General features: G+C 41.0%; 1 protein-coding gene across 14 annotated transcripts in view; it reads left to right on the top strand.

The window, feature by feature from the left end:
- Window positions 1–27,216, top strand: part of MAGI1 (membrane associated guanylate kinase, WW and PDZ domain containing 1) — a 616,029-nt gene that overhangs the window by 286,164 nt on the left and 302,649 nt on the right. The window lies entirely within an intron of this gene.

The raw sequence follows: 27,216 nt of genomic DNA, 5'->3' as shown, positions 1-27,216 counted from the left end.
AATGGAGTTATAAACAGATAGGATAGAGGGGGTCCCTGGAGAAAGAGAACCAGACATAGCTTTCTTGGCATAAGAGAAGCCATTTTTTGCCCAAACCATTTTGTGATCTGAGCGTGACCATGGTGCTTGCCCTTAAACAAATCTCAGTAATTAGCGACCTTAAGGGAAGTGAGGGAATGCAGGAACAAAGGAAGAGTACTCAAGAAACAGTGGTCCAGGATGGTAACTTTATGCTGAGACCCCAGACTGGTTGGAATGTAAGGCATGATGATGGTGACTTTTTTGACCCTCGTGACTTCAGTCAATTAAAGCTTGGACTCTGTCAACCTTTGCCCCAATTCTATGCTGAATTCTCTCCTGCCCAAGCCCCTTCATGAATGTGCCTGTACCCTTAGCTTAAAACTTTCCCAGTTTTGATGTTTGGGAAGACACTGCTCTGGGAAAGATCCCCAGTGTTCTCCTTACTTGCTGCAAGTAATAAATCCTTCCTTCTCCCGATCTTTGGCTTGGTGACATGTTTTGGCTTGATACCCACCAAGAGATGAACCCAGTTTTCAGTAAATTCCAGGAGCACCTCATAGCTGGCCTTGGTCTGCCACTGAATGCTAAGCGCTTTGTAAAACTTCATAGGGCAGAAAAAATATTCAGTTAAGCTAACACACTCAAAAAAAATTGTTAATTACTTAGAATTTAAATTACTTAGAATTAAATTTAAATTACTTAGAATAACACTTCATTATCCAAATGTAAGCTTAGAAATTATTTTCTCTTACTTCAAATGGACCTTGATTAGCTTGACTTTAACACCATGGAAATGAGAGTTTTTATAAAATCTTCCGAAATTCTCTGCATCAGTGTCCTACCTAGTATTTGTATGAAAGTAATATGAGATGAATTGTGACTGATCCTTCACATCAGCAAAGTTCTCCAAAATTTCAGCCAGACAGAGCCATTTTTAATTGATTGGGGATTTGGAGTTTGCCACTTAGGAGTTTGTGTAGCAGTAGAAAGCCGTATTTTGAGACAAGAAGGAAAGTAGGGATTAATGGGAAGAGTAGGTAAATATGAGACATACCTCACAGGGCACATCTACTGCAGAATGGAATGATATGAGGTCTAGTGCGTGACTACAATGGAGGAGAAATATTTAGCTCATTAGACAGGTGCATTTCTACACAGGGTGCATTTCTACACGCTGATGCTACCTGTGCCAAAAAAAAAAAAAAATCTGAAGAAATGAGTCTTCACAAGGTAAGGCATTCAATTCTCAGAAATTGATGAAAATAAGTGTTAAAAAGGAAACTGACCTACAATAGCATCCCTAAATTGAAAAACCACTTAAGCCCCATTGACTCTTGTCAGACGTGCAAGTTCTTGGTGCCAAGTCAGATGGAAAACAACAACACATCCAATTCAAAACAATCTGTCTGGACAAAGATAACTGGAAACAGAGATCAAGGGCAGGAGGAACCTGGCAAGTGGTAATGTCCAGCAAATCCTGAGGAAGCGTGTGGAGATGAGGGGGTGTGCCACAACCACTCGGACTTGAGCCTCCCACTGGGAGGGATGGATGGTCATCCCTGGGCAAAGTGGCTGAGTTGATACCTGGGGCTGCTAACGTTTGGTAACAACTGTGTCTAAGAAAATTGGAAAGAGGTGAAGCTTGGAAACAAACTGCAAATGCACCGTATTTTCTAAGAATGACAGAGCTGTATTCAAGGATGGGGCTAACTGTTCGCGTTGGTGAACGAAAACATAAAAAGAATGAGGCAGAACACATGGCCGGCTGGACATGTACGGTGTTGCTCAAGAAGTGGTATTTTCCTATGAGGATTGTTAAGAGAGAACAGTGGATTGGTGACCCCCTTCCTTCTTCCACTCCTCCTCACACCCTGCCTTGGGAGATCCTTCATGGACTGAGTCACTTCAAAAGCTAAGAAGGGAATAAAGGGCCATTAGGTTGTACCAGCTTCCCCCCAAGTCCATTGAATTCTAGGCAAGTGAATTTCTTTTTTTTCTTTTTTCTAATTTATTTATTTTTATTTTTGGCTGCATTGGATCTTCGTTGCGGTGCTTGAGCTTTCTCTAGTTGCGGTGAGCAGGGGGCTTCTCTTCGACGCGGTGCACAGGCTTCTCATTGCAGTGGCTTCTCTTGTTGCGGAGCATGGGCTCTAGGCGCGCGGGCTTCAGTAGTTGTGGCTTCTGGGCACTAGAGCGCAGGCTCATTAGTTGTGGCGCACGGACTTTGTTGCTCCGCGGCATGTGGGATCTTCCCGGACCTCCGCTCGAACCCGTGTCCCCTGCATTGGCAGGCGGATTCTTAAGCACCTCACCACCTGGGAAGCCCAAAGGTGAATTTCTTGCTAACTTTAAGGCTATCAATGTCTAAGAAATCCCCAGCTAATACTGAAGTTAACAATTCTCAGGTTAATGGGAGAGTGGAGTAGCATTTTATTGACAGTGTTCACTGCCATTTGTGATGTAGAATTCATTTCGTTGAGGTTCATTTACCCAAGCAAATCTGTCCAGTCACGCCGTCCCTCCCACCTACCTACAGGCATCCCCATCCATGAGGGGGAACGGCTGTGTAGCCTTTGGTGTCATCTAAACCTGAAAAGAACCTGCCATTCTCTATCGGCATAACCTTAGGAAAGTTTTGCACATTCTGAGTTTGAGATGACTGCAAGATATCCAAGTAGTGTCCAAGTGGCAGTTGGCGATATGGGAGAAGCTCAGGAGAAAGGTCCAGCCTGGAAGACTCATTAGCATAGAGATAGTAATTGAAGCCTTGGGCTCAGATAGAATCACCTAAGGGCAGTACATCTAATGGAATGAGAAAGCGCACCGGGAGTGTATTTAAATTTTCTTGGACAAGCTTTTATTGGGTCTTTATACTAATCAGTGAGGAAAGTTGTCCAGGGCAGTCTTGCTAGCATTTGAATAGATAATTGACTCACCAGGCTTGGGTCCTCACTTACATCCCGCTCCTGGGTTCGGTGTATGCGCTCCTGGTGTTCATTACTCTAGTCTAGCTGACTCAGCATTGGAGCAGCTGTTAGATTTGCTCATCTTCTGTTTCAGTGGCCATACAGCACATACAGCAGCAAAGACTGAAAATCCAGCCACCCTCTGCCCAAACAGGAGGGAAAAACACATCATGCCTTGAAGCCCAAATGAGGCAGATTGGCAAGTGCAGCGGGGATCTTCTGAACTTGGAGGGTGGCCTGCCTCCATAGGTTCCTCCTCTCAGTGTCTCTGCTCCAGATTTTGCTTGAAAGTATTCTGTGAAGGCAAGTACCTTCCATCTTCCTTAGCAGGGGGGCAGCCCTGCATCTCAGAGATCTAAGGAAGAAAGTTTCTCACCACCGTATGTAGAACTCAAGCTTTTAGGAGTGGACATTTTAAAAGGGAGCTGCTTATTTATTCATTTCCTTGACTAGCATGCATTAAAGGCCAAGGCGTAGAGATACTCTGTTGCCAATACAAACAAGGTCTCTGCTTTCAAGGAGTTGAGATTCTGGAAGAGATATACTATAGATAAATAAAATAATTACAGGTGGTTGAAGTACTGTGACAGAAAATAATTGGGTAATCTTCTTCAACTAGGGATGGCCTCTCCAAAGAGGGGACATTTAAGCTGAGTCCTGAAGGATGCAAAGGGGATAGATTTAGGAGAATCAAGACCAGTTAAACAATTACACGGGCCAAGCTGGAGAGGCTTTGGTAATGCTAGGAAGCGGGAGGTGTATGCCAAGTGTGAGATGTCTCCCGGGAAGCCTACAAATTACGCTATGACAAGTGACAGTAGTCACCCCCGGGGGCTATGGTGGCATTGAGCTTTCCTTGGTTTCCATTATAATCCTCTTTTCAAAGGCATTGGGTTCAACTATGAAAACTTTTTCTGCCCAGTGAGTCAATCCAAGAGGTGGTTTGTTGCATGCGTGCATTGATTTTTAAAGAAGCAGGGTAGCAAAAGTCTGCCTGTAACTGGGCCGAGGCCTTTGAAATTGACACTTAAAAAATATGTGTATACACATTCTTCTTGACGTTTGGATTTAACGCTGCCACTGTAGGAGACCCATGAACATATGTACGGAATACCGATCAGAAACTTCCGTCAGATTTGTCATCTCCACTACAGCAAATGTTCCATCCAGAGCACTGAGCCAAGAGGGCAGAGTTCCGTTGTTTCTACTTGAATTTCCCAAGGGCCACATCCTAGGGAGAGTGGGGAGGGGGGGTAATGACAGGCATGGGAATATATGTAGGCTTTATTTTTGCATGTGATTTGCATAGCACTTGATAAGCTGAAATCTGGCCTCAGAAAATGTTCAAATTAAAAATTTATCACGGCTACCAGTGCAGCCATTTCTTAATATTTCCTTCTCTGTTTTATTCTTTTGCTCAAATTGGCTGTCTGTGATGCATATATCTTTTTGTTAGAAATGTACAGCTGTGATTCAGAGCATCAGAGAAGGAAAAGGGGAAAATCTGGGTCTGCCAGAGACGATTTCTTGGCAAATGAAGTTTGTATTCAAGCCTTCAAGGCTAGTCACATCTTTCTCAGTCTTATAGTAAGAGTGCCTTTGTTTGGGGGTCTGTCTTGGAAGCTCAAGGAAGCCATATGTGTGACAGAAAGAAAAAAAAAAGTGAGTCTTGTGTGGAAACCTACTTGGATTCAAGTTCAGGCTTTGATCTTTGTATTTTGCAATTTTAGATGAGTTACTTTGCCTGTTGGCACCTCAGTTCCTTCGTTTGTAACTGAGGATAAATACAAACTTCCCAGGGCTATTGTGAAAATGAAACAATATGTATTATGAATGTAGCACTTAGCACAAGGCCAGCAATTCATATTGCTAACTTGTTTATATAAACTGTCCTCCAGCCATATCGTGGGCATGTTTTTTGTCTCCGAAATTTGATAATGAGCACCATGGTGGTGGCCACCATGCATTGACTAAGTGACATGGGGACCCCAACCCTCTGTGTTCTCTAGAGCTGGGGAGTGACTGGAGTGCTTTGGTTTTCTGAAGAGCCGTGCACATCTTATCAGTACTCACGTTTGTGCTTAATATTTAATTAACATATGCATTGACTTTGTTAGACGCAATTAGAGAAAATGCTTCAGGTAAAGACATTTTGGGAAATTTCTGGACGTGGGACTGTTAGACACTCACGTTTTCAATCCTTCGAGGATTTCTTATAGGTTGTTTTACAGTCATTTTTTATTTTGCTGATTTCTGCTAATTATCAGAACTGTTACCTGAAACAGTCACAGCATTGGGATGAAATTAGATGTGCTTGTTCCGTTTTATTTGTAAATAGATCCGGGGCAGCTGTGGAATACGAAGCTTGCTTTTTAAAAATATTTAACACATTAGACCCATTTTGTACAACTGTTAGTCAAAACGAGAACCCCATTAAAGTGATAGGATAAAATTTGCTGTTTATTATTTAAGAGCTATCTCACTCACCTTATAGGAATGATCTTTTTAATTTACAAGCCAAAAGAGTAAAATTGTGCCTAGTTAAAGTAATTTTGAAAATCTCACATGTTCCTTCAGGGCAGTAGTTCTCAACCTGGAGTGTATATCAGAATCTTTTGGAGGGCTTATAAAAGGGCCCAGATTTCTGGGCTTCCACCTTCAGAGTTTTTGATTCAAGAGATCTAGGGTAGGGCCCAAGACTTTGAGTTTCTAGCTTGGGGGAGGGCATCTGATGCTGAGTCCAGGGACCATAGTTTGAGAACCACTGCTTCCAGGAAAATCTATAAGGGGTTATGCAGGAGAACTTTTCCCCATCTTGTTTCTTTATTACATGTGTTTCAGGGTGGGGTACATTGCTTTTTGCTGAGAATCCAAATGTGTATTTCTATTTGGCTTTTCACTATAATTGTTTCAAATTGGGAAATTGGGTTTATGGTATTTGGTAGGAGGGTAGCAAGATAGGAAGCTCATATATGTTGCAAGCAGGGGGACCCCTTCCAGGGCCCGAGCTCTTGTCTAACACTCAGAAATGAATTGTCCGAGGAGACACACATACTGACAAAGCAAAAGACTATTGGGAAGGGGCACCTGGGTGGAGAGCAGCAGGGCAAGTGGACCCTGGAGAACTGCTCTGCCAGGTGGCTCGCAGTCACAGGAATGGGGTTAGTTTCTGGGGTGTCTCTGGCCATTCACCTTGCTTGGCCCATATTTGGTCTGATTCAGGTCCTTGCTGGTGACGCGCACATCTCAGCCAAGATGGATTGCAGTGCGAAGGATTCTGGGAGGTCGGTAGGATATACTATGGGCTGGCGTCTCCTCTCTCCTTTGGGCCCCTCCCAATTCTCCCAGTTAGCTGTTGGCGGCAGCACCATGTTCCTTGTTGGGACCTCCTGTTGTGAGGCAGCTCATGCAAGCAGTTACTATTGTGCCTGGCCAAGGCGGGCAGTTTCAGTCAGTGGTTCCCTAATATATAGATATGTTTCCATGGGTGGATAAACTGTTCTTTAGATGAAAATAGGCTTTAATCATTTTTTTTAAAAATATTTATTTATTTATTTATTTTGCCTGCGGCAGGTCTTAGTTGCGGCACACGGGATCTTCATGACAGCATGCAGGATCTTTTAGTTGCGGCACACGGGATCTTCATGACAGCATGCAGGATCTTTTAGTTGCGGCATGCCGACTTCTTAGTTGTGGCATGCATGCAGGATCTAGTTCCCTGACCGGGGTTCAAACCCGGGCCCCCTGCACTGGGAGCACAGAGTCTTACCCACTGGACCACCAGGGAAGTCCCCATGTTTAATTCTCAGTGGGAATTTATTTATTCATTCATTCAACACGTATTTATTGGGGACTCCTTATGTACCACATATTGTTCTAAGTGTTCTGGATACTCCCGGAATAAAGAGGATGGAATTCCTTTTCTAATGGGGTTTAGGTATTAGGTGGGGCATGGGAAGGGGTGGATGGGAGGAAACAGACAATACATAAATCATGTCAAGTAGGAAATGTCCTGAAGCAGAATAAAGCTGGATGGGATTACAGAAAGCGATGGTGAGGGAGAGCGATTTTACATGGAGTGAGCCAGGTGGTCCCCTCAGGTAAAGTGAGGGCTGAACCTGCAGGAAGGAAGTAGGAGGTCTGTGCCTGGGGGTGTTTGGGGGAGGAGGGTGTTTCTGATGGAGGAAGATGCTTCCAGGACTGGGAGTCAGGAGTGTCCTTGTTGTATTTGCAGAACAGCAGTTGGTACCCACTGGATGAGAGGGAGGTGGATGTTGAATGGCCATTGGATTTTATTCTGAGTGAGAAGGGGTGTCCCTGCAGGGTTTTGAGAAGTGCAGTAACAGAATCTGCCTCACCTTGAGAAGGAAGAGCAGTCTGGCTGCTTGTGGAGAGTGGAAACCAGGAAAGCATCGTAGGTGATGTAGGATGAGTAAAGGGTGAGTAAAACACCGGCGTACTTGTTGCAGCACAACAAATCTCTTTCTCTCTGTCCCAACAGTTCATATGTCCAATGGCTTTCCAATGGCTTCTATCCTTAGAAGAGGTCTGGGCATCTGCCCCCAGCGGTATTCATGCATCAACACTGTATACTGAACATTGTGAGGCAGGCAATAAAAAGAAGTCCATAAGCAAATGGACATGATAATTTGAGATCATAAGAACTTTGAAGAAAAACGACATGACTGAGACCTGAAAAATGAGGCAATGTACATAATAGGGGAAGTAGAGGAGCAGCAGGTACAGGGTCCCATGGCAAGATGGACTGAAAGGGAGTGTGTCTAGGGCACAGATCCTGTTTTCTCTTAGTTCACACATATCCCTCTGGTCCATGCAGACTGTGAGCTCTGCAGTGCTCTGCCTGTGACATGATTGGCAAGTCTCTGAATCCTTTGATGGGGGTGATGCCTGAGTCATTTCTGGGCTTTCCCTTTAATACTCTCCCACCCAAAATATCTCTCTTCTCCTGCACTCATTTCCATTTTGTCTTCCTTTCTCTAGTTCATTTATTTCTTATCCTCCTTTTTTCACTTTGCCATTACCTTTGTTGAGGAGGATTGTGTGGGGGAATATATCAGGATGGATTTCACATGGCATTCAGGTACTAATAAGCTTATTAGTTTGGGGACTTTCTTCCTTCCTTCTTTCTCTCCAGAATTATTTTTTTGTAATAAATGCCCATTTCATTTACTAAGTTTTCCCTTGAGCACAAGCAACCTTATATACAAAAGAAATTTCTCATCTTGCACCCTGATATAGTGTTTGCTAAAATATACACACAGAAAAAAATCATTCAACAGGAAAAATAAAACAGAAAGGAAACCAATTGTTTCATCTGTTCAGAGAGGCATCAGCCAGAGTAGTGAGTAGTAATTGCAGTATTGTGTCATGGAAGTCTTTGGTTGTATACTAGATTTCTGCTTTTTTGGCATACATTTGTTTTATTGCCCATTGGATGTCCTTGCTTTGAGAAGTGCAGCTGAGGGCTTAGTCACAGGAGTGTGAGTTAGCGAGAAGTATCGGGGCAGCTGCTCTTTGCTGTGTGAGAGTTTCCACGTGTGGTTGGTCAAGAGCAGAGGCTCAGCCAGAATCAGCTGTCAGTGTTGTCAGCATCTGTCTTCTTTTTCTTTCTTTCTTTCTTTTTTCTTTTTAGTATTTATTCATTCATTTGGCTGTGTCTGGTCTTAGTTGCGGCATACGGGATCTTTAGTTGCGGCATGTGAACTCTTAGTTGCGGCATGCGTCATCTTCATTGCTGTATTCGGAATCTTTAGTTGTGGCGTGCAAACACTTAGTTGCGGCATGTGTGATCTAGTTCCCTGACCAGGGATTGAACCCAGGCCCTCTGTGTTGGGAGCGTGGAGTGTTAGCCACTGGACCACCGGGGAAGTCCCTAGCATCTGTCTTGATTAAGGGACTTTCCAGCGAGTCCTTTTTGCCCTCCAACCTTGAGGATGGCTCACCATGCTTTGGTTTACTCATCTGTAAAATGGACTTGATTGGCTCCACCTTATTGGGTTTCTGTGAGGAAGAACCCAGGGTGGTGGTGATGAGAACAGTTCACATTTTGAGCACTTAATACCCACCAGGCATGTCCCAAAGCACTTTACATTCACCATTTCAGTTAATCCTCACAATAGCTGATGAGGTCAACACTGCTGTCCCCGCGTTCATGTTGAGGAACCGATGGCATGGAAAGTTAGGTGAGCTGCTCAAGGACACACAGCTTAGTGCCATGCCTGACACACATGAAGTGTTTCTGGAAAGGAAATAACTGCTGTTGCTATTGTTTAGATTTAACTTTTAAAAAAACAAACAAACATAGCTTGAATATATTACAGAGTATAGGAAGTCCGATTCTCAATGTGTGTTGTGTTTAGTTATCTGGCTCCATTTCACAGCACTCGTTTTCATCTTTATTGTTTTTCTGCTGATAAAAAAAAAAGTCAGTTTAAAATTTTTTGAACACGCTTTTTCCCTCCTATAAATGCTCTGAGTGTGGGCATCCTATCAAAGCACAATATCTGCTGGACCTCTTGAATCAGGCCTTCTTTGGGCCATCCAGGGAGACTCACCTTGACTCCCCTTTGGGGATAGGGTAGTAGACATTTCAAATAAGTCAATAAAGATCCTCCAGGAAATTACGATTGTGGGCATTCCTTCCATTTCTTCTAATTTTTAGCATCTTTAGAGTCTCACTTGGCTTTCTTAGAAACACGGCCAATTTGTGTGCTACTTTTTATGTTCCAGGTGTGTTGGGACCCTCTTAGGAAAGTCTCTCAATGTTTTAGCGTCTCAGCCCCCATAACTACAAAATGGGGCTGGTGGGGATGATGATATGATGATGATGTTAATGAAACTAACATCTCGTAGGGTTATATGAATTAAATACAACTTTGTAGGTTAAGGCTACTAAAGGCTTTTATTCCTCTTCTCAAATAATATACTTCATTTTCTATGTGTTCTACTTTTCCTTCAATATCTAGTTTCCCTTACAATGTTCCTTCCTGCCTTCCCCATTGTTCCTTTTTCCATTCTTTCCATCCTTCCATCTGTCCAACAGTCCATCTGCCCACCCATCCACCTATTCTTCCTTCCATACACCTGTCTGTCCGTCCGTTTGTCCATCCATCCATCCATCCATCCATCCCTCCATCCCTCTCTTCAACTTCTAGTACCAATTTTACCAAATGCCCTTTTGCACCCTGGGCCTACAGCAGTGAACAACTTGTCGCCAGTTACAGTGTGGTGGCCGCATAGATGTTAATCTATACCATGATCATCTAGATATATGTTTTCTTATTTTATTGTGTTTATATTCTGTCCCCCCCCGCCCCGCACCCTAGATTTTTCACTAATACTATAAGTGCAGCTGTATCCCCAGTGTCTAAAAAAGTACCTGGCACAGAGCGAACACTCAACAAATGCTTTTGAATAAATGAATGGATCCTAAGTGAAATTTAACATGCAGGCAAGTTGAGAAATAGATGAGCCTGCATTTTATAAGGACCTGATTTTTTTTTTTTTTTTTAACAGTTTTGGCAGTTTCAGAATTGTTGTAGCAGAAGATAACTCTGAACACTTTGCAAATGATGGCCTTTGTAGATTTGGGAGTTTCTTTTAAGTGTGTTGGAATGGATTTTCTGGGAGAAGAGAGAAATGCTGAGCTGATGTGACTCTGTGTTCCCACACCCAACTTCAGTCAGGGTGGTTCTGCCTTTCTCTGGTTTATGTATCTGGCTTCTCCTTAAGGTCTGATTTGAAGAATGGTTTCCCCTACTGAAAAGTTTCACTTTAGATTAGAGAATTCTTCAAATGCAGCACTGCTGTGGCAGTCTCCTGTTTTGGCCACTCTCTGTCCTCCTTCAGGCATTCTCCACATCAGAGCCGGAATGATCTTTCAAAGTCTAAGCCTGACCACCATGTCACTCCCTCAAAACACCACAGTGGATTCTCATTAATGATAAAAACAATATCTACTGTTTACTAAGCCTTACTGCGTCCATTCTGAGCATTTTCTGTGTATTAACTCATTGGATCCTTTGTACTGGAAAGAGAGTCTTCTAAATCCCCATTTTACAGATGAGGGAACCAAGTCTCAGAGATGTTAACAAACTTGCCCAAGTGATGCAGCTAGCCGTTAACCTTAGAAGAGAGACAAAACAAGGCTCTTAAGGGTTCCTAAACTTTTTGTGCCTGGATCCTTCTGGCGCTCTGGTAAAACCTATGGAAACTATCTCAGCATACTATTTTTAACTGCATAAAGTAACATAATATTACAGAGGAAACAATTACCTTTAAATATAGTTAGCAAAATATTTTAAAACTTGGAGTATATGGATCATAGAAGTAATATATGAGCTTCTTTAAATGCATTAACTTGCAAGATCCAGAGCCAGACACAATAATGCCATAATCTTTAAGTAGTGATGAACACATATGAATTTCATGGTGTCTGCAAAAACCCTAACAAGATAGGAAAATACTTCTAATTTCTGTTGGTGAAAAAGTGGCAGATATTGCTATGATACCATCACGATTTGTCGCCTACATTCATAATAGAGGGAAAGGCTGAATTTTAATTAAAGGCTAGTAAAGATAGGAATGTAATTTTTACCCATCCAAATTCTCAGACCCTTGGAATATAATCTTAATAATAAGGCCTTCCTTGTCTTGTACCCTACGTCTTGGCCTCTGGTTACCTTGCCAGACATGTATCCCCTCCCACCTCTCCTTGCTTTCTGTTCCCTGGCCACACTGCTTACCTTTGGTCCCTCATGTTCCTCTCCACAGGACCTTTGCACATACTGGATCCCCTTCCTGGAATGTACATCTCCTCTCTTCTCACCTGTTAACTCCTCTCCTACCCATCTCAGCTCAGGTGTCACTTCCCCAGGGAAGACCACCTCGGTTTCCTCTCCAGGTCACTCTCCTCTGTCACAGCACCTCTTGTTGGATCTCCATGCTCCCATTCAGAGCTACAGGTCTGGGTTTATTCGCGTGATTATTTGATCAAGGTCTCTCTCTTCAAATACAGTTTAAACTTTATGAGCGTATTGGTTTGCTAGGACTATCATCACCAAGTATCAGACTAGGTGGCTTAAGCAATGGAAGGTTATCTTCTCACAATTCTGGAGGCTAGAGGTTGGTTTCAAGCCGGGTTGGTTTCTTCTGAGGCTTCCTTCCTTGCCTTATAGATGGCCATCTTCCTTCTGTGTTTTCACATGGTCTTGCCTCTGTGCATGTCTGTGTTCTAATTTCCTCTTATAAGGATACCCGTCATATTGGATTAGGGCCACTGTGATGACCTCATGTTAACTTAATCACCTCTTTAAAGACCCTGTCTCCAAATACAGTCACATTCTGAGATACTGGGGGTTAGGACTTAAATGAATTTGGCCGGCATGGAGGTGGGGCCACAATTCAGCCAATAACAAGAGGGAAGGGAGGAAGTGTATTTCGCTCACCAGGCTTTCTCCATCATCTAGCATCTAGCACTTAACCCAGAGTTGACCATCAATAAATAACTATTAAATGAATGAATATGCACGCAAGTTTGAATGAATGAAACATACTTTATTGACCATTGAAACATTAAAAACATGCCTTTGTATCACATGTTCTAACATTGAGCTTATTCTTCGAATTCTAATTTTCACTGTTCCAAAGTGAGTACATCTGATCTAGGAATGTCCAAATCACATTAAATGAAAAATCTCATGTGCCTGTACTTGTCTACTTGACTCAGCTCAAAGTAGTATTTAAATTTCAGTTCTGGAGTGATTAGTTACAACCTGAAGTTTACTCTGTTCTGACATGCAGCATGTTGACTTTTTAAAATTAATTAATTAATTAATTATATTTTTGGCTGTGTTGGGTCTTTGTTGCTATGTGTGGGCTTTCTCTAGTTGTGGTGAGCGGGGGCTACTCTTTGTTGCGGTGCATGGGCTTCTCATTGCAGTGGCTTCTCTTGTTGTGGAACACAGGATATAGGCGCTTGGGCTTCAGTAGTTGTGGCACATGGGCTCAGTAGTTGTGGCACACGGGCTTATTTGCTCCGTGGCATGTGCGATCTTCCCGGACCAGGGCTCGAACCCATGTCCCCTGCGTTGGCAGGCGGATTCTTAACCCCTGCGCCACCAGGGAAGTCTCAGCACGTTGACTTTGATTGTTAAATCAAATCGCTATTTGGTTGTAGAAAGCAGGGTTTTAGCTTCTATGAGAATCTAATTAGGTTGGAATTGGTTGAAGCAGCTATTTTCTGGGATGATTGCAGCCCCTTTATGCATACCTTTTTCTTTTTGCTCATATGTAAGCGCAAGTAGCCACAGCAGTCTCAAATACAAAATTGAAAAATGTAGCACAGTGCTGACCGTATAATTTCTGGAAGTATATTATCATGTGATAGGCTGTGATGGTGGGATTCAAATTCTGTCGAAAAATCAAGGTTCTTACCATTTTTATCAGTATAGCAGCAAACTGGGAAGAAAGAGACAAGGGACAAGACTTGAGATGGAGCTGGTGGGTTCTTGAGTGCAGTGTTTTCCCTAATGAAATGTTACTGAATGTTGCTAAAAATAAGTAAATAAAAGTCATCGTAATAAAAGAAGGTTATGTGGTCGAAGAGCACTGGGAAGCAGGTTTCTGACGTGCAGAAGTTCACAGAGCCCTTGACGTTGCTAGTGTCCATTGTGACTCTCCAAGTGGGGAGTACAGTGTGTAGACTCACACACATTTATCCCCACACTCTTTTTTTCTTAAGGGACTGGTGTCCTGAGAAACTCGCTTTGAGGGTGGTGCCTCTCAACAGTCTAAAATTAGTTCACACATTTTGTTGGTTTGGAGATATTTATCAGAATTTCGTCTTTTACCATTCAGGTATCAGTATTATATGTTGGTATTTCACCGGCATCATTCCAAATATCAATTTTTAATGCAGACCATTACAGTGGTTAAAATTCTATAGATCTGAGTGTAAGTTTTTAAAGAAAATTCAGCAATTTAAAAAAAGCCCTCAAAGTTTCTGTGTTTTTTGTTACAAGTGTCAGAAAACCAACTCCAACTGGCTTTAGCAAAAAATCGTGTGAAAGTGGCTGCAGAGGGATTTATTAACTGAGAAAGGAATGTGTCATTGGGATTCAGCCCTGCTCTGCCTGCTGGATTTTCTCTCCTTCCGTAGTCACTTGATCTCAAGGAAGATCTTTGCCTGTCTAAGGAAATGGACTCCAGTAGGTCTGCTCACTTAGCATTTGCAGTAGAAATTGAATTTTTCTTTGCCTTTCTTTCAACACAGGGTGAAGTAAGCCAGAAAGAGAAAAACAAATGTCATATATTAACACATATATGTGGAATGTAGAAAAATGGTACAGATGAACCTATTTGCAGGGCAGGAATAGAGATGTAGATGTAGAGAACGGACACGTGGACACAGGCGGGGAAGGGGAGGGCGGGACGAATTGGGAGATTAGATTGACGTATATACACTACCATGCGTAAAATAGGTAGCTAGTGGGAAGATGCTGTAAAGCGCAGGAAGCTCAGCTTGGTGCTCTGTGACCACCTAGATGGATGGGGTGGGGGTGGGTGGGAGAGAGGGAGGTCCCAGGGGGAGGGGATCTAGATATACATATAGCTGATTCACTTCATTGTACAGCAGAAACTAACACAACATTGTAAAGCAATTATACTCCAATTAAAAAAAAAAAAAAGGAATGGAAAAAAGAAATCTCATTGGCCTGGTTTGGGTCCTGTGACTCCCTGCCTTCCACCCCCTCCTAGACCTGTGCAGGCAAAGCTGGATCATGTGCCCTCTTTTACGCCAAGGGGTGGGGGCCACCCCATGGTAAGTCCGTGCACTGAGCCAGGGAAGGGACATGGGATATGGACCCCTAGGAGAAAATGGAGGTACTTTGGCCCAAAAAAGCAGAAAAGTATGTCTGGCCGGTGAAAATAACAGGTATCCCATTCCCCTGTCTTCAGGCTTGTGAATATCTCTTTTGCTGTAAATCCAATGAAAAAGATTTCAGTTAGTCGAGCTTCTAGTTAGTTAAGCTGCAGCTAATTTAGTTTGTTAGATAACTAGGTGTGATGGAATACATAAATAGAAGAGATGTCACAGTAATAAAACCAACACGTCCTGACAGTTGGTTCTGTGTGGGAAGCAAAGTGCAAGGGAGGATTCAAGGATGACTTTAAATATCCCAGATGATGTGAGTAGACTGTGAGGATTTCCTGTCTGTGAGCTTCTCCACCTTGGGTACTATGTCTTTTCCGTCTTGATGTCACTATGGCCTCTGCCACATAGTTAATTGTCAGTGACTTTTTTCACTGTTGTAGAATTAGGAGATTGGGATGATTTTGTTTGTTTTTTTTGTGTGAGGGGTCATTAACTGAAATAAGGGAGCACAGATTTAGGAGAGAAGATGCTGAGTGTGAATTTGAAAGTGAAATGCATTTGACTTGCCAGTGGGACAGTTTGGCAGTTGGGAACATGGAACTCAGGTCCATTTGATTGTATCCTGGGAAAATCCAATCTTAGCTGTAACTTTAGTTCATAATAAAACTTTCTCTGGTAAAAGTGTAGGCATATTTCCTCATGAGAAGCAGGAGGTGGGATGCTTTATCAAGGAATAAGACTATTCAAGAAAAGTGTTTATGGAGTATTTGTTTTCTCTTAAATTCACTGGTGTCTGGGTCTCAGAGAGATTATGTGTTTCTAAATATTTCCATTTGTGAGTGGCAAATTGTGTTCATGCCACATTTTAGTGACATAATATCACATTGCCTCAACAAGGACAATTTGGGGCCCCAAAATCATAATCGAGGAAAATTCACATTTGTTTCTGTTGTAGTCAGCTGAAGTTCAACTGTTTTCCCAGCGCTGGGGATAATGTAGAAAAATAAAACTACAAACAGAGCTGGCAGTGGGTAAATAGTTTCTTAGTCAGTAGTTCTCAACTCCGAAACTTCCTGTTTTATAATAAATATTTTTAGTATTTCCTTTATTATGTAAAAATGAAATTAGTAGGTAATATATTCTTTAATATACCTAATTGTTTTTTTCTCTTTTATTATTTTTTTATTGATGTATAGTGAGTTTACAATGTTGTGTTAGTTTCAGGTAGATAGCAAAATTTTTCAGTTATACATATGTATCTATTCTTTTTCAGATTTTCTTCCATTATAGGTTATTACAAGATATTGAATATAGTTCCCTGTGCTATACAGTAGATCCTTGTTGTTTATCTATCCTTTTTAAAAAAATATTTATTTATTTATTTATGGCTGTGTTGGGTCTTCGTTTCTGTGTGAGGGCTTTCTCTAGTTGCGGCAAGCGGGGGCCACTCTTCATCGCGGTGCGCGGGCCTCTCACTATCGCGGCCTCTCCTGTTGAGAAGCACAGGCTCCAGACGCGCAGGCTCAGTAGTTGTGGCTCACGGGCCTAGTTGCTCCGCGGCATGCGGGATCTTCCCAGACCAGGGCTCGAACCCGTGTCCCCTGCATTGGCAGGCAGATTCTCAACCACTGCGCCACCAGGGAAGCCCTATCTATTTTATATATAGTAGTGTGTATCTGTTAATCCCAGACTCCTAATTCAACTCTAATATACCTAATTCTTAAAAATCATATAGAGATCTAACTAACCATAGAAAATAAAAGGAAAGTAATGGATAACAAATGATGCGTATTGCAGTAGGTAATTGATGCTTCGGCACAAGTTTACTAGAGCAATGCTTCTATTGAGAATCTTGTTAAAATGCAGATTCTGATTCAGCAGCTCTGGGGTGGGGCCTGAGGTTCTGCATTTCGAACAAACTGCCAAGCAATGCCGGTACCACTGGTCTTGAGCCCCACTTTGGATGGCAGGGCTTTGGAGGACATAATGAGGTATCAGAGGCTTGGCGCTTATACCTGTAATCCCTATGAATGCTTCAGCTCTAAAACCCACTGCTACAGATGCATTGAATGGGCTACCATTGCCTTTGGTGATGCCATTTTTGAAATAATAAACAATCCTTGGTAAAGTTCCCGACAGAGTAGAATAGCATTTTCCTCTCATTTTACACAATTTTGCATGCAGTGTATATTAAAACTGTAAAAAAACAAACGAAAAAAACTTTGCGTTTATGTGAACTGAAGGAAGGTTCTAGGCTCGGGCGCTTGGCATTTTGTTTCCTGCCCACTAGGGTAGTCCTGAGCCCTGCACAATTCTGTGAGACGCCCTGCCCACCAAATCCCAGTGTCATTTCTCAATTGCTGTGGCAGCTCCCATTCCCTCTGTATTCAGAAAACACCGCACAGATTTCCAGGATGCCCTCTAGGAGGAGGTACCATCTGTTGAGGACTTCTGAACCCGAAGACCAATAAATGGGAATAGACCACAGGGACATTCACAGGTGTGATGTCACTACGTATACATAATTTATTTAGGCAAATTGTCCCATAAGCCAAGGCCCATGGAAAACACAGAAAATACAGTCCTTGCACAGCACATGACAGCTGAGGGGCACATTCTTTTTGGAGGTGTTTTCTCTGCTGTTCACTTTGTTACCCTGGTAATTGGGGGAAAGTTGCTATGGCCGTATTTGCTGCTGACAGATTTGTTTTGCAGTGTGTTGTGAGAGGGTGTTAAATGCAGGCCTGTGAAGAATCTGAAGCAAATGGAGATAATTTGAGGGGGGGGTGGAAATAAGGAAGTGTAACTTCCTGGTAACCACAGACTGAATTGTTTTTCTAGCTTCGTTTCACCTCTCGCAGTGGCCCTGTATTTCCAGTGTCAGAGAACATTGACTTTCTCCGGACACTAGAAAGGAAAGTACAGTTATTCAGGGTGACATAATCCTCTGAAGTTCTACCTTTGCACCATTCAGTTCTGCTGAAAGCCTTATTTCTAAAATAGCAAAGATGGGATTGACTGAATGAAAATAGGAATACGTAGAATAGGTTTTATTAGTTGTATCACAAGAGATATTTATATTCAAGGGACCACCACTTCTGAATTCAACGTTACTGCCTCAGATAGGCCCTTAGCTTAAAAAATCTTAACCCTCAGGCAAGGTGCCTTCTCTGATATTGTGCTGGATAAGAAGTACATAAAATAAGGATGATTTTTTTTTCTCCATTTGCTATCAAGCATTTTTAATGCCATTGGAGTATAAGAACAATGTATTCATTTGACTATTTGAAAAAATAAATTAAAATTTGAGAAAAAATTAAAAAGCAAATAACAGTATGCATAATCTCACCACCCAGAAATGACAACCACTGACAAGTATTTCCTACTAATCTTTTTTTTTTTTTTTAATGCGGGAATACACAGGGACATGCTTACATCTTAACAAAATTAGTATAGTTCCACTAATTCTGTAGGCTAGTTATTTTTATTTAGTCTTCTGAAGTAAACATGTTAATAATGCTTCACTTTTTAGCACTTATTTTTTATTCATAGAAAATTTTGAGGTAATCGTAAATTCACATGCAGTTTCACGACAGCCCTTGGACACTTGGCTCCCTTTCCTCCAATGGTAACATGTTGCAAAACGCTAGTATAGAAACAGACTCACAGACATAGAGCACAGAGCTGCGGTTGCTAAGGAAAGGGGAGGTGGGGGAGGGATGGAGTGGGAGTTTGGCTTAGCAGATGCAGACTATTATATATGGAATGGATAAACAACAAGGTCCTGTTGTATAGCACAGGGAACTATATTCAATATCCTGGGATAAACCACAATGGAAAAGAATGTAAAAAAGAATGTAGATACATATACACACACACATAGATATGTATAACTGAATCACTTTGCTGTACAGCACAAACTAACACAATATTGTAAATCAAACTATACTTCAATTAAGAAAAGAGAAAGAAAGAAAGATCAAGTGATTAGAGGGTTGGAAATTTCAGCCCCTGCCACTGACCTTCAGGGAGAAAGGAGTGGCTAGAGATTAGCTCTATGAAAACTCTCGAACCACATGATCTGGGGAGTTTCTGGGTTAGTGAACACAACCGGGTGCTGACAGGGTGACACACCTGGAGAGGGCATGGAAGCCACACACACGCACACACACTCACACAACATCTCTTCCATTTGGCTGTTCCTGAGTTGTATCCCTTTATATTAAGCCAGTAGCAGTAAGTAAACAACAAACAAACAAAAAACCTCTAGTATAATATTGCATCCCAGATATTGACGTTGATATAATCTACCAGTCTTGTTCAGGTTTCTCCTATTGTGCTTGTACTCATTTGTGTGGCTGTATGTACTTAGTTTTATAAAGTTCGATCACCTGCGTAGGTTTGTGTGTCCACCTCCACAGTCATATAGGAACAGTTTTGACATCACAACTGGTGCTCCTGTTGCCTTTTACAGCCATACCCATCTCCCTCCTGCTTCCACTTCTAACCCCTAATAACCACTCCTCTGACTTCAATTTCTAAAATGTTGTCACTTCAAAATTTTATGTTAATGCAGTAATACATATTAACCTTTTTGGGGTGGACTATTTTCACCCAGCCTAATTCTCTGGAGATTCATCCACATTGTTGCGAATATCAGTAGTATCAGTAATACTGCTTTTTAATTGTGGAGTAGTATATCATGATACACACACTCACCCCCCCCCCCCCCCCCATATATATGTGTACATCACTGTATATCAGTATATCATTACATATATATGTTTAGATGTATATACATACACACACATATATTCTGTGTATATCACAGTTTGCTTAACCACTCACCTGTTGAAAGACACTTTGGCTAGATCCTGTTTTCAGCTCTGATAAGTAGAGCTGCTGTGAACAATCATGTACAGGTTTTTTGTTTGGTTGCTTGTTTTGAATAAAAATTTTCAGTTTTTTCCTAGGATAAACGCACAAGAGTGCAATTGCTGGTTGAATGTTTAGTTTTATAAGAAACTGACAAACCATTTTCCAGAGTGGTTGTACCATGTTCCATTCTTACCAGCAGTATATGAGTGTAATTCAGGTTTTTTCCCATCCTCACCAGCATATGGTGTTGTCACTGTTCTCATTTTATCCATTCTGATAGGTGTGAAATGATGTCATTGATCTTCAGCCAGACGTCTGTTCAGGTCTTTTGCTCATTGTTTAATTGGACTTTTTTTTCTTTTAATGTTGAGGTTTGAGAGTTCTTTATATGTTCTAGATACTAGTCCTTGGTCACATATGTGATATGAAATATTTTCTCCCAGTCAGTAGGTTGTCTTTTTCTTTTTCTTCACATGGGCTTTCATAGAGCAAAAGTTTTTAATTTTGATAAGGTTCAAATGATCAGTCTTTCCTTTTATGGATCATGCCTTTGGTAATAATACTAGCTCTAGATCCTAAGGATTTTTCATTTTTTTCCCCTAGAAGCGTAAAAGTTTTACATTTTACATTTAAGTCCATGATCCATCCTGAATAAATTTTTGTGTGAGGTGTGAAGTTTAGGTCAATATTCATTTTTTTTGCCCATGGATATCCACTAGTTCTAGCACCATTTGTTGAAAAGATTAATCCTTCCTCTACAGAATGCTTTTTTGTACCTTTGTCAATCAGTTAGGCGTTTTTGTGTAGGTCTATTTCTGGGTTCTAGATTATGTTCCATTGATTTATGTGTCTCTCCCTCTGTCTTGATTATTGTAGTTCTATAACCAACCTTAATATTGGGTAGAGTGATTCCCTCCGCTTTATTCTTTGTCAGGATTGTTGTAGCTTTCCCAGGGCTGGACTGCTTGTTGCGAATGGGTCCTCTTTTCTGGTTTTGCATGCCTGTTCCTGATGTTCATTTTTAACCCTGGTCTCATTTTCCAGTTTTCTCTCCAGAGATTATTTTGTTTTATAAAGGGAGCATTTCCCTTTCCCTGGGAATACTGTCTTTTCTTTCTCCTCACTTTTCACAGTTAAAATTGTGGATGTGAATGATTTTATTTATGTCCACCTAAACCCACCAAACTCTTCAACACCTTGCCATGGACGTATTCTGCCTTTTTTTAAAACATCATCTGCTCACTTTGGTATCTAATTTTTAACTTCTTTTGATTTTGTTCCGGTTTATCTACATGATTGGGAATGGGGATGAAGAGTGGAAATTACCTGCTGACTATCTAACAGTGTTCTGTTCAAAAGCAAGAGGACTTTGCACTGGGATATCAGTGTGAACTTGAGCATAAATATAAGTGCACAGGATCTGCCAGTGTTTATTGAAACAAAGTTTTTTGGAGTTATCTTTTTTGGAAAATGTTTCCAAACAATGTGACAGCAAAATGATAGTGTAAATTGTAATGTCTGTCCCAGTTAGATTTATAAACATAAGAAGAACCTTTTTCTGAAAAATGTTTGGGTTGTTCATTCAGAGTGAAAATGATGTAACTCACATTCAAAAATAATGGCAGGATGAAATAATGATTTTTATCTTTGAGAATCATATAGGTCCTTTGTTACTTTGCAGGGAGTCTGGGGGAATAGCTTGTTTGGGGCAGATGTTTTTAGACTATGGTCTGTGAGTAAGACCCAGATCTTTGGAAGAGAGAAGGAATACATTCAGGGAGAGATGATTTAGAATTATTCTTAGTCCGTAAATAATGGAATGGATGCTCTCAAGTGTCTGTGATCGTGCTTTAGCCACTAAGCCAAGGAGTACGTAAGCTCTCTTCTCAAAGTTCCTAAGACACTTGTGCACAGAAGATGAATCCGAGTGCAAGCACCTAGATGCTTTGTCCCCAAGCCCCCCTGCAGATCTTGATTAAGCACGTCTGGACATATGGACTTGTGGGGAACACCTTTCCTGAGCCTTGTCAGTGAGCCAGAGTGGCTTAAAAACTAACATAGGCCAAAATCAATCCTTCATCCTTTATCCTTTCCAAAGCTCAAACTTGAATATCTAGTCTTTCTACTCCTTTATGAGAAAAACTCATACCATACTTTACTGGTTTGCCTGTGACAATTCTAGTACTATATATCCCTGGTCGTCCCAGTATAGTTATTAAAAGTACTCCCTTTCACTCTCAAGAGTGTCCCTGTTTGGATGGTAAATTACATGGTCCCTGTAGCCTTAGCTTTCTTAAATCACAGACAAATGAAAAGGAAGGTATTAATGACAGCACAACACTGTGCCTTAATGCTTGGTGGAGGCTACTCGAGGCTGCTGTCCACTGATGTGGCTTGGCCGAGGTGAGTTTGGGACAGGGCATGGGAGTTCAAGGGAGATACTTGCAGAGCTGTTCTACCTTTTTCCATGAAAGAATAGAAAGCGTACAAAGGAAAAAGTATGAAATATAAGAGCTTTTCCTATAGGATGCCTTTCCACCTTTCTTACCCATATTTTGAAGGGAGAAGTCTTGAGATCAAGGGAGAAAGGACTAGGTTTTTTCTACCTTCATCTCGCTTCATCAAGAGAAGAAAGAATGACAGAAAATCAGTGTCGTCTGGGCATGCCCTGTCCTATAGCCGCTTTAACCCTGCTGCTGCCCAAGAGCCTTGTGGAAACTGGGGAGATGGGAAAGATTCTGCAACCCCATGCACTCAAACTTCTGATTGGCAGAATGCAACTCCACCCAGTCTTGGAGACCACTAAAATGTCCTTTACCCTCTCCAACTATTGCAGTCCTCTTCTTTCTGGAGGGTAGAGTGAAGGTGGGAGATATGAGGGGTTTTTTTAAAGCCATACCTATCTTCCACTCTTGATGAATAGCCCTGGGGTCTGGTCATTCTTCTGCCTCTAAGGAATGGGTGACATGGTGATACTTTTCCACGAGATTAGGGGTAACATCAATGCCTCTACTCTTTTTAGGTATAGCATTTTTAGCGGTATGTTTTAAACATCTAAGTACTGATACTAGCAATTGATATATCTCAAAAAGTTTCATTTTAGCATGGAAATAAAATTGATATCTTAAAAATTTCATTAGGAAGTGTTTGTTACTATTGGTTCCAGCATAATTAAGGACTGTGTGCAATATTTGACATTTGAGTTATAAAATTCACATATTTCTCATTGAACTCAAGAAGGCATAGGAGAATGCGGAGCTGAGAGGACTACCTTTTTTTGTGAACATGCCCCCACATCATTCCAGTTTATGCAAAAAGTAGAAAACAATCTGTAAACCTGAACACTTGATTGTTAAGTTTCTTGTGACATTCTTTCTACCCTTGTGGGAAGATAGTGGGGTTTGGGGACTGCTGACCAAGAGTGGGAACATTACCCAGCTGTGGGCCTTGAGTCATCTATACAGGTAACATGCAGGACCCTCTGAAGGGAGTGCCTTCTGTATGGTCCTGTGGTTTGGATTTGTTCTCCCTTCTTTTTGATGGGTGTTCTGATTAGTCCAGGGGATACTTATGGCCGTGGGAATGCTGTTAAGGAAATGGTAAGACTTACCCAAGAATCCCCAGGGAAATGTCAGTCACAGTTCTTATCACCATGGATACCTGTACAAGCATGGTCCTAAGATGAAGTAATCACTGGCTCACTCTGGGTAATCCATGTATCGAACACAATGCAAGTGCAGAATATTTGAGACAGTTGAATATTTAGCACATTCATGTTTTTGAACTAAAGGATGTAGGCAGGTAAAGGGAAAACCTTCCCTGCAGAAATGACACACCCTAGGGGAAAATTGCTTTGTTAGTCCAAAGATATGCTTAGCTGATGAGAAATTAAACAACATAATTGAGGAGGAAAAGCTGAGCAGGTAGAACATGGATATAAAAAAGAGTTCTGTCACCATTGAGGCCATTATTTATGTTGGAAGGTTGGATGGCTCTTAATTATTCATTTAGGTATCCATGAGGATAGAGAACAACTATCTTCGAAGAAAAAAGGATAAGTTGAAAAGAGTAAGAGATTCTCAAGATTCAGAGAATGAGTGTATGTGGAATTTTGCAGATGTTCAGAACCCTGTTGAGTTTCGGAGTAGGAGAGAGATGTTCTACCAATGGACGGTTTTCTTGTTCGAAGAGCATTAGCACACAGGCTGACAAAATGTGAAAAGCACAGTGCTGATGAGCAAGGGGGAAAAAAGATGGCTCTGAGGTTTCTGTGTTGAGGAAGGCAAGCTGTGCGTTAATGTCCCTGCAATCAAATCCGACTACACTTTCCTGAATCTTCGAAAAGTCCAAAAATACAAGTAGACAAGAAGAAGTGTCGATTATCCATTCCCTCCACTTAGGACCAGAAAGTCTTCTGTACGTCTACCTTAATCCCATTATGTTGTTACTTGATCTCAAGTAACGCTCCCTTTTATTTTGTTAGCAAGGAAGTTTTATTTAATTTTTGGTCTGCAAGTTGGATACTTAAAGAAAACGCAAAAATACTACCACTTAGTAGCTTTTTTTTGGGGGGGGGGATGGAAACACAGCCTACCAATGATTAGTAGTGTTGAATTTTTGTACTTACCTGTGGCCCATGCCCTGTTGTCTGTTCTTGAGCTCATTTCTTTGTGGACTTGGATTAGGCAGAGATGGGTCGCTTGGTATATGAAGAGTTTTACCTTTTGACATGGGCACAAAAGAGTAAGATTAAGTGGGGGAAGTTGCCACAGAGTTTCATGCCAACTGCAGAAAGCCGTAAGGTGTAGAAAATACGGAGGCAACACAAAGTGGTGATTCTCTTTCCTAAAGGATAAGTCTGGGTCCAAGTTTGGCTTTTTAAACTGCCTTCCTGTTTCCACGTACTGACATGTTTTCTTCTCCACTACCTTAAGCACTCTTCTTGAATCCAACATTTTTCTTCCCTGTTTGTGTCAGTTACTGGAACATACCCTGTTGCTGTTGATGAGACTACCAAGCCTTGCTAGTCTGTCATCAAGCCAGGTCAAGTCTTCTTTGATGTGTCTGGGTCACTACACTTCACCCAGCTGTCACCACTGGACGGCTTATGGCCGTGGAAGCCTCTTTCTTATACTTCTGCCTCCATCTCGATGTATGACCTGGCCAGACCTTCAGTCTGGCTCTCCTTTCCAAAGCTTATCTGACCTTTCTGGCAAATAGTAAATATCAAAACAAAACAAAACAAAAAACTTAAGGAGGAAGACAAAATAAAATAGTAAAATTTTAAGAAGTCATAAAAAGTTCCCCCCTTACCCTATTTAGTCTAGTCTCAACTCTAAAGATCTTATTTATGCTATAATAATAATCATCATCGTATTAATGATGATGATGGAATGCATTCTCCTAGTTAATCTTAAACTATCCTGAATTGTTTATCTCTTTCTCCACCATGAAGTTTTAAATTTGTAAAGGGCCCTCCACAGCTCATAATAAAATACCAAATGCATGGGAGACACAGAATTAATATTTGTTGAATTAAATTAAATACATCTGGTGAAATTCCTTTGAATAGCTCATTAGTAATGAAGTCTGGTAAGTTTCTGTGTGAGCAGCAAACTGGGATATGTCATTCTGTGTTGTCGAACACAATGTTGTCCCTCCAGAAAAACACTGTTGGTTTCGTGTGATTCATTGACAAATTCAAAGGATGGTGTGACCATCTGTTTTCTATAGCTCCCGAGGAAAGAACAAAAGGATTGGGCTCCGAGCTGAGAATGAGGAGAAGGGGGTAGATAAAAGGAAGGATTTTTTTTCACTGTTCAGGTTATATAACCATTGACTGGATTATCCAGGAACTCTGCCGTCTTCTTCCCTAGAGTCTTCATAAAAAGGAGTGTCTTCTTTGATGGAGATGATGGACATAGTTTTTCCAGATGACCTCTCTGGGATGGTTCCAATTCTGTGGTTTTTAATTCAAGTTTTTCCCCCCTTATTCTCCAGATTTATGTATTTTTTTAATTATAAGAGAAATATGTTCGTTTAAAAAAATCTGAGATTTCAGAAACTTATAAAGTAAAAAAATGAAAGCCTCTGCTCCACTTTCTTTCATAAGAGCTAACCAGTATTAATGGTTTAATGTCTTTTCCTGCTTTTTACTTTAAATATAAAAACTTACATATGTACATGTCATGACTTTTATAAAAATGCGATTATAGTTTCCATTCCCCTTTAGTTTGCATCTTTCCTCTCATTATTGTGTGTCTATGTTTTCTTCTTTTTAACGATTATGCACAATTTCTTTGCATAGATATACCATAATTTTGTAACTGCTCTCAAATAGATGTATACTGCGGTTGTTTCCAAAATTTACTATTGAATGTAATGCTGCAAATATCCTTGTGCTTTACTAAAGGTGTGTCCAGAATATGGGCTCAATTTTATCAAGTGCTTTTTTTACATTATATGCTCAGGTAACCATATGGTTTTTCTCCTCTAAATTATTGATATATAGAGGGTGTTAACGTTGAAAGTCATCAAAAAAGGTGAAGATTGTATAGAAGGTCCCTGACTTATCATGGTTCAGCTTATGATTTTTTGGCAAAAGTGAAATGTATTCAGTAGAAACTATACTTTGAATTTTGATCTTTTCCTGGGCTAGTGACATACAGTGTGATCCTCTCTTGTGACGCTGGGCAGTGGCAGCAACTGCAGCTCCCGGTCAGCCATGAGGTCAGGAAGGTAAACAACCAGTACGGTTATAACCATTCTGCACCCTGACAACCATTCTGTTTTCACTTTCAGTATAGTAGACAACAAGTTACATGGGATATCAACACTACATTATAAAACAGGCTTTGTGCTAGATGATTTTGCCCAACCATAAGCTAATGTAAGTGTTCTGAGCACATTTAAGGTATGCAAGGCTAAGCTATGATGTTTGGTAGGTTAGGTGTATTGAGTTCATTTAGACTTAATGATATTTTACACTTACAATGGATTAGTCAGGACATTATCCCACTGCAAGTCAAGGAAGTTTTGTACTGCCATATTTGCTTTTGAAAATCCATCAAATCATCCCTCCTTCTGCTCTGGTATTTCTTAGTGAAAACAGTTGAGCTGAATTTCCCTCCAGTATTGGAATAGATCATTGTTTCTTTTTTTTTTTTAACTTTAGATCATTGTTTCTTTGAATGAATCTCATGAACTGGTTGGCTTGTGTTAAAGAACCATCTTTTATCAAAGACAGTTGTTCTTGGTTTTGTTATTATTGTTCTGAGCTCAGTTATACAGTTGAAATTTCTAAGTCAGATGTGGGTATGAGGCTCTACCATTGTAATGAACTACTGCAAAGATCTTTCTGTTGTACTTCCCTTGAATTTTTGGCTCTAGCCCTACTTGGCTCACAGTGGGTTTGCTTTTGTTTTTAATATACCGTTGAATTCACTGTGCTCCACT

Source organism: Balaenoptera ricei, chromosome 11 (assembly GCF_028023285.1).
Source record: "Balaenoptera ricei isolate mBalRic1 chromosome 11, mBalRic1.hap2, whole genome shotgun sequence".
In the NCBI taxonomy this organism is placed as follows: domain Eukaryota; kingdom Metazoa; phylum Chordata; class Mammalia; order Artiodactyla; family Balaenopteridae; genus Balaenoptera; species Balaenoptera ricei.
Note: the sequence above shows the minus strand (reverse complement) of the source record. Positions and strands in the feature narration are given on the sequence as shown.